Source organism: Rousettus aegyptiacus, unplaced genomic scaffold (assembly GCF_014176215.1).
Source record: "Rousettus aegyptiacus isolate mRouAeg1 unplaced genomic scaffold, mRouAeg1.p scaffold_m13_p_9, whole genome shotgun sequence".
NCBI lineage: Eukaryota > Metazoa > Chordata > Mammalia > Chiroptera > Pteropodidae > Rousettus > Rousettus aegyptiacus.
Genome location: NW_023416312.1, coordinates 61,577,147 through 61,591,884, shown reverse-complemented (window position 1 = coordinate 61,591,884; position 14,738 = coordinate 61,577,147). Strand labels below are relative to the sequence as shown.

The following is a 14,738-nucleotide window of genomic DNA, read 5'->3' as shown; positions in this document are numbered from 1 at the left end:
TTTTTTCTTAGGAATACTTAAAATTATTAGACTATATAGCCATTTTTCAAGTTTAACATCTTTTTCATCTTGGGTCTCATCTTTGTCTTTTTCACTGTTTTCTAAGAACGTTTTTTTCCAGTATGTGTGACATTCTCACTGATTTGTCGATGTTGTTAATTCAGCTCTCTACAGCTTTCATTGTCCATATAAATATGTGGCTGAGTTTTAATTACTTATAATCTTTCTTAGTCTTATCTCTAACTTTAAATAGATACATTCCATTATTATCTTAATTTGGTCTTTGATTATGGCAGGGGTTCTTAAATTGAGGTTCATAAACAGACTTCAAAAGATATGTAGAACTCCAGAAACTGAATGCAAAAAAAATGTGAATATACTTATACATTTGTTTTACATGGAGAGAAGTTCTAGAATAGTCATTCAATTTTTCAGAATGGTCCATGAGATTACAAAAAGGTCTGAACACCTGCCATTTTACACTTTGCTTTGTAGTAGCTATGCCACCATGCATTTTAGTTAAAATAACAAAGTATTTTACATTTTCTGACTCTTTAAAAAACTCATTTTCAGAAATGTGCTTTATTCGAGTCTGCAGAATATTTTTTTCTTTAACCTATTTATACTTTTTTTCATATATTCCATATATTTTTTTATTTTATTGCTTGTTCTCAAAGGAGTTACAATCTATATTTGATATTCATTAGGAGACAATAATTTTCTTTGGGCTATATTCAAATTGGTCGTTAAATAAATCCTTTTCTCAGATATACATCTGGATGATAGATTGATGTATATATCTCCTATCCTCAACTATCTGTTCTATGTGTCTAACTTGATTTCATCTAATGTATTTCCTTTGAACTAAGATTGGGTCCTCTCCTAACCCGAATGACTGACTTGTTGATTATCTAAACCGATGGAATACATGAAAAAAACTATAATTCCTGGAATATACTCTTACTAAGATTCTCTTTTTTCCTCTATCCTACTTACAGCAAATTGTCTATAGGGACTGATCCTTAAGTATGTAATTCACCACTGCTTCATATTCAAACTCCCAAAACCACCACCATCATTTGCCTTCTTCTCTAATTATTTCCTGGTAGGTTACATTCTAAAGTGTATATATAGAAAGAACGGCAATATTTTCTAGCCAGCCTTCTAGCCCTCTGAAATAGTGCCTTTCATGCAATAAGACAACTAACCCATTTTGCTGAGTATAAAATTTGTGTTTTAGAAACAGTGTTTAGACTGCACAGGAGCAAAGCACAGTTTTTTCTATGTAGTCTCAATTGGCTTACTAAATCTTTAGCAATGCAATATAAGTGATCTACTGACTGCACTTTTCAATCCATTTCTTTCCAATTTTTTAGTAATAAAGATTTCTTCCTAGTTCTGGCAATAATTTGACTGTCAGTCTAAATTGTTGGCCTTTTTGTGAGTATTCATTATTATCTATGTCTTCATATGTACTTCAGTGGAAATTCAAGAGTAGCTAGCTGTATAAGGGGCTGCCAGACTGATGCCACTTTTCAAAGTTAACATTTCTAGGGCTAAGCCAGGGAAAGAGATTCCAAGAAAAGCCTGTCAGAAAATTCTAAATCTCTGCTAACATCAGTATGTTGGGAAGCTGAAATTTCCCAACATGAATTCTAGAATTAAAACTAAAATATTTTAATTTATTTCAGATAATTTTAAGATTCTCAAAAACAGGAATATACAATACCTAAAATTAAGGTTAACCATGATCAAAGTTCTAAAGTAGATAAAAATCTTTCTCTGAGTATTTTCTTATCATTTTAGTGGGCTTCTTATAATTAATGCCACATATTCCCTTACTACCTAGGGCTTTCATGCCTCCCACTGCAGAAATCTGCCCTGGCCTGCCTTCCTTGGTGAATAGCTCATATTCCTAAATCATCTTCCCTAACTTCTTTAGTCAAATGTCCTGTTTCTTCAATGTTTCAATCTTTCCTACCAAATAGTTACATATAGATCCTAGCAGTGCACTGGCAAAGTCTTTTGGGGGGGGTGTTCAGGGTGTATTATAAGAATTAAATCCCTTGAGTAACACTTTCTTTTGCTATGTTGTTGTGTCCACTGTAATACACATTTATATATATTCACTTTTCCTAAGGGTACATGCCACATTCTATTCCACCTCTCCTTAGTGCTACTTCTGACAAGATGGTTCTGAGATTCTTTGGTAAGCCACATCTCTTAATAAAGAAAGGAATCAATTCCTTGTTCTTTGGCAAAACTTTTAATATCAGTAATAACAATAATATCAGAATACATAAATTATTAATATTGATTATATAACCCAATATCTTTATTTTAATAGGTCCTGCAAGCAGCAGAATATAAAGTATGATTTTCGCTTCTTGTTGTAGAAACCTATAGATCAGCTTTCCTGTTTGTTGGTTTTTAAAACTTTATTGATACAATATAGCATAGTGCTTTGAGATATGAGTTCAAATCCTGTCTCTACTACTTACTAGCTGTATCATTTTGGAGACACTACTTATTTTCTTTAAGCTTTGGTTTATTCATCTGTAAAAGAAAAATAATGATGCCTCATATATCAAAGGGCCAATGAAATTATCCATACAATAATGAATACATGGTGGCTAGCTATATTGCATGCCTCACTTATTATAAGTGTACAATGGGCATTGATCTCATTATAAGAAGGCTGTACACTGTGAAAGTTAAGAGAAATACGGACTTCGAAGTTATACTATTTAAATTTAAATACTTGATCTACCACTTACTGGTTGTATGTTCTTAAACAAATCATTTCCCTTAAACAAGTCATTTCCTCATGAAACTCTGTTTCCTCATCCATAAAAAGAGATACTAATAGAACCTACTGTGAAGGGCTACTGTGAATATTAACTGAGATTCTTCACATAAAGACCTTTGCAGACTTCCTAGCACATAGTGAATGCTCAATAAACATTAATAATTGTGCAACAATGGTGACAACTGTGTAAACAAGGAAAACCAACAGCTTTCAAGTCACATTTTCAGACTAGGTCACAATATACTTGCTTATCAGTATGGCTCTCCTGGGGGTGCTGCTCAAGCAAACAACTCATAGTACTTACCATAATTCTTAAATTAATTGCCTAAAATTAGCAACGCTATTTCTTGCTCAATGTAGGTTTTCTGAAAACTGAACTTTACTGATGTTTAAGAGATTAGCGAATAGTCTTAGGATTGAAGAATGTCCAAAGTGGAAGGATTTCTGTGACAGAGATAGCCCCAAACTCAGAGAGAGGAAGCATTCACCTGAGGCAGAAGCTCAGCTGAATGTGCTTAATTGAAAGGGCAATAAAAGGGTGGTTAAGTGATTGTACTTTATATCAAAAAACAACACAGGAGTACAGAATGTAGGCAATAACATGGGAAGGTTACAAGCCCTAAAGAAATAATTTCAGAGGTGCAAAAGCTTATAAACTGACTTAGAATTTCTGAGAGGTCATTGGCAAGCTGTGTTTGGATACAGACTTGAAAAGGCATCATTTCTATAAGGCGTATGGTTCCACTGTAGAGCATGTAAAACATTTGAAAAAAGTGGCATTTACATGAAATATACTTTGTAGCAAAGAGCTGGATGCAGAAACAGGAAACAGATCTGGAATCTGAGAAATTTTTGCTGGGCATTAATGATGATGTCAGGTGTGGATGTCAATATGGAAGAATGAATTGCTACCCTAAACACACATTCTGGTTAACAACCTGCCAGAGATTGAGCAAAAAAATCTATCTGGAGTTGAGTCAGATAAATAAAAAATAATGAAGCAGTAGCAGAAATAAACACTGTGATAAGAAAGCCTAGGCTGCACAAGTAACACCAGGTACAAAGCTAGAATTCTGAAACTGAGAATGCATGCTAATATTGGCAAGCCAAGTTCTTGGGGCTAGTGTTGCTAGAGAGGGCCAAAATGGGCCAGTGAACACTGATGGTATGGAATATAGATGTAAGCAGGTGACATAGAAAGTGGACTCCTGCAGTGTGGCTGCATGGAGCCCTCAGGAACATGGCACTTAATATAAGGCTGAGTCTCTTGAGTCAAAAGAAGTCAGCTCATGAACAAATGAAAGACTAAATAAGGTATTTTTGATGGGGCTTATTTTGTCATAACTACAAAAGACATGATGAATTCCATAAATTATGTCCATGTCATATTTGCTAAATCAATGTGTAACAGTCTTAAAATCTCTTAACATGCCTAAGGGGTCATGGGAACAAGACACTTTATTTTTTTTAACCTTGATTTTATATATAAACCAACTTGGAAGCATGGCACACCTTTTTGTCTAATAAAATAGTAAGGAGAGTAAATTATCTTTTTTTCTTTCCTGACAGCCCAATAAGAGAGATTATCGTTTTCTTAAGCAAATTAAATGTGAATAAACTTAAAACATTTTTTTTCAAAAATCCTTTACTGGAAATATGTTTGATTTGTATTTTCACCACCAATCCTACCTTGGTACAGTAAATCAAACCCATTTCCTTTATCACCAGTACTACCACCCACCTCAGGAACCCACACAAAGAAGCCCATTTTTTTCCTGTTGTTCCCTAAAATACCAACTCAATACAAGCCTTTCTAATTCTACAGAGTAACTTTTCCTCAAATGGTCCCCAATTTCCATACAGTCCAAGTACATTTTTGGTTGTTTCAATGGCTACTTGAGTTCTGGTTGTTTGGAAGCCTTGAAATTTCTTAAATCAATACCAACTTTGCATCCCCCCCCCCGACCTCGGACCCTCATTCTGGCACAGAAAAGGAGAGAAAACACCATTTTGTTGGAATAACTAATTTTTCTAAGTGTGGCACAGCCTCGACCTGATAGAGAAACAACATGGCTCATTCAGCATGACTAAATCTAAAATGTTTCTTCAAGTCTTCTGGGCTAGATGAACTTTGAGTTGCTAAGCACTCTGTTGCAACACACTCTTTATGTAGCCTAAGAAAGAGAATAAAGAATTTACAAGACAATTGTTGGCAAATCCTCAAGCTGGGCTAATATCTATAATAAATATATCCAAATGTTAACCTGAATATTTAGTTTGCCTTTGCTCCTTCCACACTGTAGAATGGAGATACACCTTGTGTTTGGAATGCTACCATCTGTTTTCATCAAATACTAGAGAACTGGCTCTGGTGCTTGCAAGTAACCAAACACTCCCTTGAGTGGTGACAATGCCATTTGACATATTTCTAAAGAATGTAACAAAAAATAATGTGCCAGTCATATACTAGCTAATTAAATTATATTGTATTTTACAAAATAGAAAAGGGAAATAAAGATGTTTCCATGGGAGGGCACTCAAGTTACAGAGGAAGCATTCATGACTTTATGGAGAGGAAAAAAATTTGGAGATTAGAAGTGAAGGGATTCATATGTAAGGTAACTCTCATTTATTTTTATATTTCCTTAAATATCTTCAAAATTATGCATTTTTGTTGGGAAATGAAGGTGGAAAAAATGAGTCACATTTTAAATTGTAAACTGAGGACAATAGAGTAGGAAGGTATTAAAACCTCTTCATCAATTCAATGTTCATTCAACAAACCTAAAACCTATTTTGCATACAAAATATTGGGCAATGTGCTTTGGGAAATATAAATATTCATAGCTCATTATCTCTGTCCTCAAAAGTGGTAATTTTAAATAACAACACAGGTGATAGAGAAGACTATGGACTTAGTAGTAATATAGTAAATACCACGGTCAAAAAAAAAAAAAAAAAAGATACCACTACTGGTTGTTGCTGGCAGGATCAACCGATTTTAGAGAAGAATGTCAAAATCATTTAATGGGGAAAGAACAGCCTTTTCAACAAATGGGGCTGGGACATCTCAATACCCATAAGTAAAAGAATGAATTTAGGACCACCACTTCACGCTATACACAAAAATGTTAACTTAAAATGGACAAAGACCTCAATATAAGAGCTAAAACTAAAACAAAAACAAAAACAAACAAACAAAAACTATAAAGGAAAACATAGGGAGTAATCTACATGATCTTGGATTAGACAATGGTTTCCTAAATATGACACCAAAAAGTATAAGCAACCAAAGAAAAAAATAAATTGAACATCATCGAAATTAAAATTGTGCTTCAAAGGACATTATGAAAAAAGTGAAAAATACAACCCACAGAATGAGGAAAAAATGTTTAAAAATAATTTATCTGATGAGACATGTATCAAAGATATATAAATAACGCTTACAACTAAGCAATACAAAGGCAAATAAACCAATTTTAAAATGGATCGAAGATCTGAATATACCTTTCTTCAATAGCACATAAAAAGATGTTCATCATTAGCTATCACAGAAATACAAATCAAAACCATGATGAGATACCACTTCAAATCCATTAGGTTTACTATAGTCAAGAAGACTTACTGTGTTAGTGAGGATTGGAGAAATTAGGACACTCATACATCATTGATGGGAATGTAAAATATGGCAGCAACTTCAGAAAACAGGTTGACATTTCCTTGTATGAGTAAAATAGTTACCATATGTCTCAGCAATTCTACTTCTAGGCATATACACAAGAAAAATAAAACATAAGCCTATATAAAAATTTATATAAGAATGTTCATAGCAGTACTATTTATGATAGCGAAAAAGTGAAAACAATCTAAATGTCCATAGATTCATAAATGGATATACAAAATGTGATAATATCCATACAAAAGAACATTATTCAGCCTTAAATAAATGATGTACAGATAAATACTACAATGTATATGAATCTTGAAAATATTATGCTAAGTGAAAGAAGCCAGACACAAAAGCCCAGGTATTGTATGATTCCATTTATTTGAAATTTCCAGAATAGGCAAATTCACAGAGAAAGTGTAGATTAATGGTTTCAAGGGACCAGGAGCAGGAGGGGTGGGGCCGAATATGGGGAATGACTGGTAATAGGTTTGCTTTTGAGGTAATGAAAATATTTTGGAATTAGAAAATGCTTATGGTTACACAACATTGTGAATATACTAAAAACTACTGAGTTATGCATGTCAAAGGATGATTTTTATGGCATTGTGCATTGCATAACAATTTAAAGAATTCTTCCTTTATCAGGTAAAATAAAGTTAGATTTGGAATGGCTCTTAAAGAATATAGGCTTTAATTATCTCTATCATTTTCTTTTTATTAAATTTATTTGGGTGACATTGATTAATAACATTATATAAGTTTCAAGGGTACAGTTCTATACTACATCATTTATATTTTGCATTGCATGCTCATCATCCATAGCCTAGTTTCCCTCCATCACTATATATTTGATCTCCTTAATCCATTTCATTTTCCCTCATCCCCTTTTCCCTTTGGTAAACCACCTTTCTGTTGCCTGTGTCTATGAGTTGCTTTTATTCGTTTGTTGTTCTCAGTTTTATATACCACATGTAAGTGATCGTATGGTCTTGTCTTTTTCCACCTGACTTATTTTACTTAGCATGGCACTCTCAAGACATCCATGTTGTCACAATGGCAGTATTTCATCTTTTCTTATGGCTGAGTAGTATTCCATTGTATACACATACCACTTCTTCATCCAATCATCCATTAAAGGATACAGGTTGTTTCCATGTCTTGGCTACTGTAAATAATGTGGCAATGAACATAGGGTTCACATATCTTTACAAATAAATGTTCTTAAACCATTTATTTGTTTATTTATTTTTATTTTTTATGTTTTTTTTTTAAGCAAGGCAACCCTTGGTTGACCTCAAAGATTGCAAGGACCTTGTCAACTTACAATCTCTTATTTTTTTATGCTTACAGCACCTGGTCTTCCTAGGTGGTCTCCCATCCAAGTACTAACCAGGCCCAACCCTGCTTAGCTTCCAAGATCAGACAGGATTGGGATTGTTCAGGGTAGCATGGCCACAGACTGTTCTTAAATTTTTTAGTTAGATACCCAGAAGAAAGATTGCTGGGTCATATGGTGGCTCTATTTTTAATTTCATGAGGAAGCTCCATACTGTTTTTCATGGTGGCTGTACCAATTCACATTCCCTCCAGCAGTGCATGAGGGTTTCTTTCTCTCCATATCCTTTCCAACACTTGTTATTTTTTGTCTTATCGATAATAGCCATTCTAACAGGTGTGAGGTATTATTTCATTATGGCTTTGATTTGCATTTCCTCTATTGCTAGTGAATTTGGGCAACTTTTCATATGTCTGTTGGCCATTTGTATGTCTTTTTTGGGAAAAGTGTCTGTTCAGTTCCTCTGTCCATTTATTAATAGGATAGATCGAATATATATATATATATATATATATATACACACACACACACATATATATACATATATATGTATATATACACACACACATATATACACACATATATAATGTGTCTTTCACTCAGAATTTATAAACATAAACAAATTTTTACCATATATTCTTCAGATTTTTCTCTTTATTTTTATATAAGTAGGATATCACCAATAAAGTTAAAGTATTCCCTAATCCCTTTACCCCAGAGGTACCCACTATTCTGATATTGCTGTGTAGCTGAACCATGCATGTTTTTAAAATAATTTTATTACTGATAAGTATAAATATTTTGATTTTTAAGTTTATATGAATGGTCTCTATCTTAGTCTGATATCCCTAGAAAGCACAGCCTGAGGCAAAATATTATGTGTTTCTACTAATATTTGATAGGGCAATTATAAAATGGAGTTCTTAGTTTCATTTTCACCCAGGACCACATCCTACCTAAGGGGTCTTCTTTTGAAATGAGTTGGTTTGTTCCTTTTAAATATAACATCAGAAATCTAATGAGAAATTAATAGTTTTCCTGGACATCTGAAGAATGTGAGAGACTTTGACCTTTTCATAGTCCTCTTCTTCCCTTTCTCCTTTCCACAATCTAGGAAACAACTACTTATTTTTTTTTACCATGGACAGTTTTGTCTTTTGCTTTATAAGGTATCTTGGTTCTCTCCTATGTTATAATGTTAACAAAGACCATTTTATACCCCCAAAGGGTCTAAACCATTTCAACATCCTGGATTAAATAACAGAGTTGACACCTTTTTTTCTATGACTTACTTTAAATGCACCAAAGACTTTTGCTGTCTTGCTAATAATCCCAGAACATTCAACAAAGAGTAAAGAAAACTTTACATGTGATTTAGAGAGGATTTACATCACTCTTAGGGTTCAGGATGTCAGATGGCAGAATGTAGTTTACCAATACAAAGTTGAAAGATACTGGGGAAAGAGAAAGATTAGAATGGAAAAATAGGGTGATGAGGCTGAGATGGTAAAAAAATTATTCAAATTACCATCTTAAACTAGAGAATTTCTTTAAAAAGAAGCAAATATGATAAGCACACAAAGATGATAAACACATAAATAACACAAAAGGACATTGGTTTCCCACACTATGGAGATAAAGTGTTTTCAATTGTATGACTATACTGTGAAGCAAGATTCTGTTCATAGATAAAGTCACCAAATTCCCAGTTAACACAAAGGCAGTTTTTCATTCTCTTTATATCAATAATGATCTGCAGGATTTCCTCGTTCATTAAAAAGAATTTATTTTAGTAATGTGAATATGCATATCCAGATAAAATTTTGCATTTGTTTTCTGTTTCTGCATTACTTTGTCAGTGCTTACCTCTCCCTTTCCTCCATTGTTTCAGTCTTGGTCTATTTTCCTGGTAAACATTTTGTCAAAGTACAACATATATTCATAAAAGTGTACAAACCTTAAGTAGACAGATAGCTAGATAGACAGATACAGATATTAATAAATGTAACTACCACCCAAAAGAAAATAGAGTGTATTACTAACATTCCAAAAAGTTCCACTGTGCCTCATACATCATTCTGCTCAGTACCCCTACAAGATATCATGACCTCTATTACCAAGGTTAATTTTATCTCTTTTAAACTTCATATAAATATGATTATACACGATGTCTTGCTTCTTTTGTTCTATATTTTATGCTTATGAGATTTAGCTGTGTTGTTGGCTACAAATAGTTTATTGTTTTTCATTGTTATGTAGTATTCCACTGCTTAATATATTGCAATTTACTAATTTTTTGTTGAATAAAATTTTGGTTGTTGTGAATGAAAATAATATCAGCATGTGTGTCCTTGGCTTTTGATACAGATATGGGCTCACTTCACTTGGATAGGAGAAATACCACTGGATCATGGAATATGCATATGACTAGCATTCAAAAATTTTCCAGCTTTTATTTCCCCACTTTTCCTTCTTCAAATTTCTCTAAAGTAGCTATGCTGATTTACACTTCCAAACACAATATGTGAGAGTTCAAGCTGTGCAACATTTTTGCTAATACTTGGTGCTATCAATCTTTTAAATTTTATCTCTTCTAGTGTATGTCTAGTGATTAACTATGGTATTAATTTTCATTTTCCCAATGACTAATATTATTGAAAATATTTTCATATGCTTTTTGGCTATTTGAAGTCATCTTTTGTAAAATGGTTGCTTAAAGTTTTTACTAAATTCTTTTAAAACTGAGCATTCTTTTTTTCTTATTAATATAATAGGGTTTCTTATATATTCTTTATGTACGATGCTGAAAGTCTTGTCATATATGTGTATTGCAAATGTCTTCTCTCACTCAGTGGCTTTCTTTTTACTCACACAACAGTGTCTTTTGATAAATATAATTTTTCAAAATTAATGAAGTACAATTTGCAATATTTTCTTTTACGATTAGTGCTTTTTGTGCCTTGTTTAAGCAATATTTGCAAAACACAAGGTTATAAATATATTCACCTAGAATTTATTATTTTTCAGAACTTTATTGTTTTGGCATTCAAATTTAAATTGAAAATTTATCTGAAATTATTTTTGTATATGATGTGAGGTAAGGCTAAAGATACATTTGTTTTCAAAATAGATATCCAATTATTCAAAAGATCATCCCTTCCCCTACTACATTTGTTTCTGGACTCTCTATTCTCTTTGTCCATCCTTGCATTAATACCTTACTGTTTTAATCATAACTTTACAATATATTTTCCTATTTTGTAGTATAATGTTTCCCAACTTCTCCTTCTTTACATTTCTCTTATTCATTCTTGGCTTTTTGTATTTATGTATCAATCTAGTAAATTAGCTATTGCTACAATACACATCTGGAATTTTTATTGTGACTTTTTTGTCTATAAATCAATTTTTGAGAAATATACATATTTTCAATATTGAGACTTCCAACTCATAAACATGGTAAGGGCACTCCATTTATTCAGAATCTATAATTATTCTCAATGACGCTTTGTAGTTTTCTATGTAGAGGTCTTATTTTTTTTAGTCTTTCTTTTATAAGTATGTGATGGTTTTTGATTCTACTATAAAAGTTGTTTCTTAGAATTTCATTTTATAATTATTTATTGCTCACATACTGAATTACAATTGCATTGTGTAACTTCACCTTGTAATTAGCAACCATGATAAATTGATTTTTTTGATTCTAATATTTTATCTATAGATCTAAAAATTGTGTATTCAATCATGTTGCCTGAAAAAAATAACAATGCTATTTATTTTTTTCCAGATTTTATATATTTTTTCTTTGCCTTGTCTTATTTTCCTGACAAAGACCAGCAGCATATGTTAAACAAAATTTAAATATTAAATTTAACAAGAAATTTAGCAGTGTAATAGGGAAAGAAAAAAATCTTTATCTCATTACTCATCATAAGGAAAATAGTTCATATTTCACTATTAAAAATATTTACTATAATTATTGCAGTCATCCTTTACTAGATTAAGGAGAAGCTCTTCAATATTTACTTTGTGAAGAATGATTAGGACTCTGTATTGATTTTTTTTGCATCTATTGAAATCATTTAGTTTTTATCCTCCTCTTTATTATATTATTATAATGAATTGCTTTGCTTGTTTTTTTTTTAATGTTAAGCTAAACATACATCCCTGGAATAAACCCAAATTGATTATATTATCTTTTATATACATGTTGCTAAATTAATTTGCTACTATTTTGTTTAGAAATTTTGTTTATGTTTATGACAGAAATGGCTTTTATTATTTTATTATATTATAGTAATATTCTTCTTAGGCTTTCATGTCAAGATTATGCTAACAACATAAAAGAATTTGTAAAATGTTTCTTCTTTTTTAGTTTTCTGAATTGCATACAAATGATATGATGTTTCCTTTAAAAGTGTAGAAAAATCCACCACTAACACACTTAACATCTGAGACTGTTTATTTTAGTAAGGTTTTAAATTACAACTTATTGTTTTAAAATAAGTATATGACATTTAATTTTTAAATTTATTCTATGACATTTTTATTAGGTAGTGTTTTTCAAGCAATTTACATGTTATGTCTAAATTTTCAAAATTGTGGGCATACATAAAGAACTAGGTGACATCAGACTATCTGATATCATCAGAAAAAACAACATAAGAATAATGAGGATACCAGGAGAAGATATGGATAAGGGAACAGAGAGCATACTCAAATGTATAGTCAATGAGAATTTCCTAAACCTAGGGAAAAAAAACTATCTTTAATTCCAAGAAGCAAACAGAACACCCAATTATCTCAACCCAAAAAATGCCTTCTCCAAGACACGTTATATTAAAATTGACAAAAGCTAATAACAAAGAAAGAATTCTGAAGGCAGCCAGAGAAAAAAGACAGTAATATATAAAAGAAAACCAATTACACTATTATTGGACTTTTCAGCGCAAACCTTACAAACAGGAAGAGGTGGAATGAAATAGTCAAACTATTGAAAAAAAGAAATTACCAGCTAAGAATACTATATCCAGAAAAACTCTCCTTTAGATAAAGGAGAAATAAAGACCTTTCCAGACATACAAAAGCTGAGGAATTTTCTACCACAAGGTCTGCATTGCAGGAAATACCTGAAACGAAAGGACAAAAAATACTTAATTATAAGTAAGATGACTAACAGGCAGACAGAAGAAGGAAAGTGAACCCCTTTTTAAGAACAGGATATTATAAGCTTAAATATCACATAACAATTAAAGGACAAAAGAAAAACACTCTAAAAAGAGAAGATAACAGCTACTGCAACTTAGAAATTAATGTTCAGCATATATAGCAATGATTTGAGACAACAAAAAGGGAGGAAATAGAGATCTAAGTCCACAAATTGAAATGGATATAAGGCACATCCAGAAGAAAATGAATTATTGTATATATGTATGTGTGTGTGTGTATTTGTGTGTGTGTGTGTGTGTGTGTATCCTTTACATAAACTTAATGGTAACCACAAAGCAAAAATACAGACTGAGACAAATAATATAAAATGTGAGAGAACAGAGGGGAAATTCACAAAACTAATAAATTAAAATAACAGACAGAAACAGGACAAAGAAACAATGAAGATGCAGAGCTACCAGAAACCAAAAGATAAAATGGCTATGGAAAAATTTATGTTTCAATAATCACCCTTAATGTCAATGAACTGAACTCCCAATAAAAAGTCACAAAGTAGCAATCTGGACCAAAAAACAAAACCCAATCATATGCTGCTTTCAGGAGGCACATCTCAGCTGCAAAGACAAATATGGACAAAGTGAAAGGGTGGAGAATGATAATCTAAGCAAATTGCATCCAGAGAAAAGCTGATATAGCCATATTTATATGTGATGAAATAGACTTTGAGATAAAAAAGGTAAAGAGAGACAATGATGAACACTTCATAATGATAAAGGGAACCATACATCAAGACATAACATTTTTAATACCTATGCTTCCAATCAAAGAGCTCTAAAATATATAAAACAACTACTATAAGAACTAAAAGGAAAAATTTTAAAAAATGCAATTATAGTAGGGGACCTAAATATCCCACTCTCAGCTATGGATAGATTATCCAAACAGAAAATCAATAAAGAAATATCATCCTTAAATGACACATTGGACCAATTGGGCATAATTGACATTTACAGAGCTATTCATCCCAAAACAGTGGCTTATACATTCTTTTCTAGTGCATATGGAACATTCTCAAGGATAGACCATATGTTAGGACACAAAATTTAGCCTCATCAAATGTAAGGAGATTGAAATCATACTCAGCATATTCTCAGATACACAGACCAGTGGAAAAGAATTGAGAGTCCAGAAGTAGACTTCTGTTAATATGGGCAAATAATTTTTGACAAAATGAGCCAAAACATATAATAGAGAAAGGAAAGTATCATCAGTAAATGGTGCAGAGAAAACTGGAAAGCCACATCCAAAAGAATAAAACTATACAACTATCTGTCACCATTCATCAATATTAGCTCAAAATAGATCAAGAACCTGAATATAAGACCTGAAACAATCAATTTCATAGAAAAAAACATAGTACTGAACTTATAGACTTTGAATTTAGAGAGGATTTTATAAATTTAACCTAAAAGGCAAGGGAAGTAAAAGTAAAAATAAATGAATGGGACTATATCAAACTAAAAAGTTTCTGCACAGCAAAAGAAACCATCAAGGAGGTAAAGAAGGAACTGTCAAATGGGAAATATATTTGCAAACAGTGAAGGGGCTAAAGAATTTATCAACTCAACAATAAAACAGCAATCAAATTACAAAATGGGCAGAAGACCTGAACAGATACTTTCCTCAAGTAGACATACAAATAGCCAACAGACATATGGAAAGATGCTCAACCTCACTAGCTATTAGGGAAATGC

At 32.0% G+C, this 14,738-nt stretch overlaps 1 protein-coding gene and 1 pseudogene across 4 annotated transcripts in view; both read right to left on the bottom strand.

Moving 5' to 3' along the window:
- The window catches only part of IL1RAPL2 (interleukin 1 receptor accessory protein like 2), a 1,139,149-nt gene that overhangs the window by 821,315 nt on the left and 303,096 nt on the right, over positions 1 to 14,738 (bottom strand). The window lies entirely within an intron of this gene.
- LOC118608082 lies at positions 7,821 to 7,939 on the bottom strand (annotated as a pseudogene).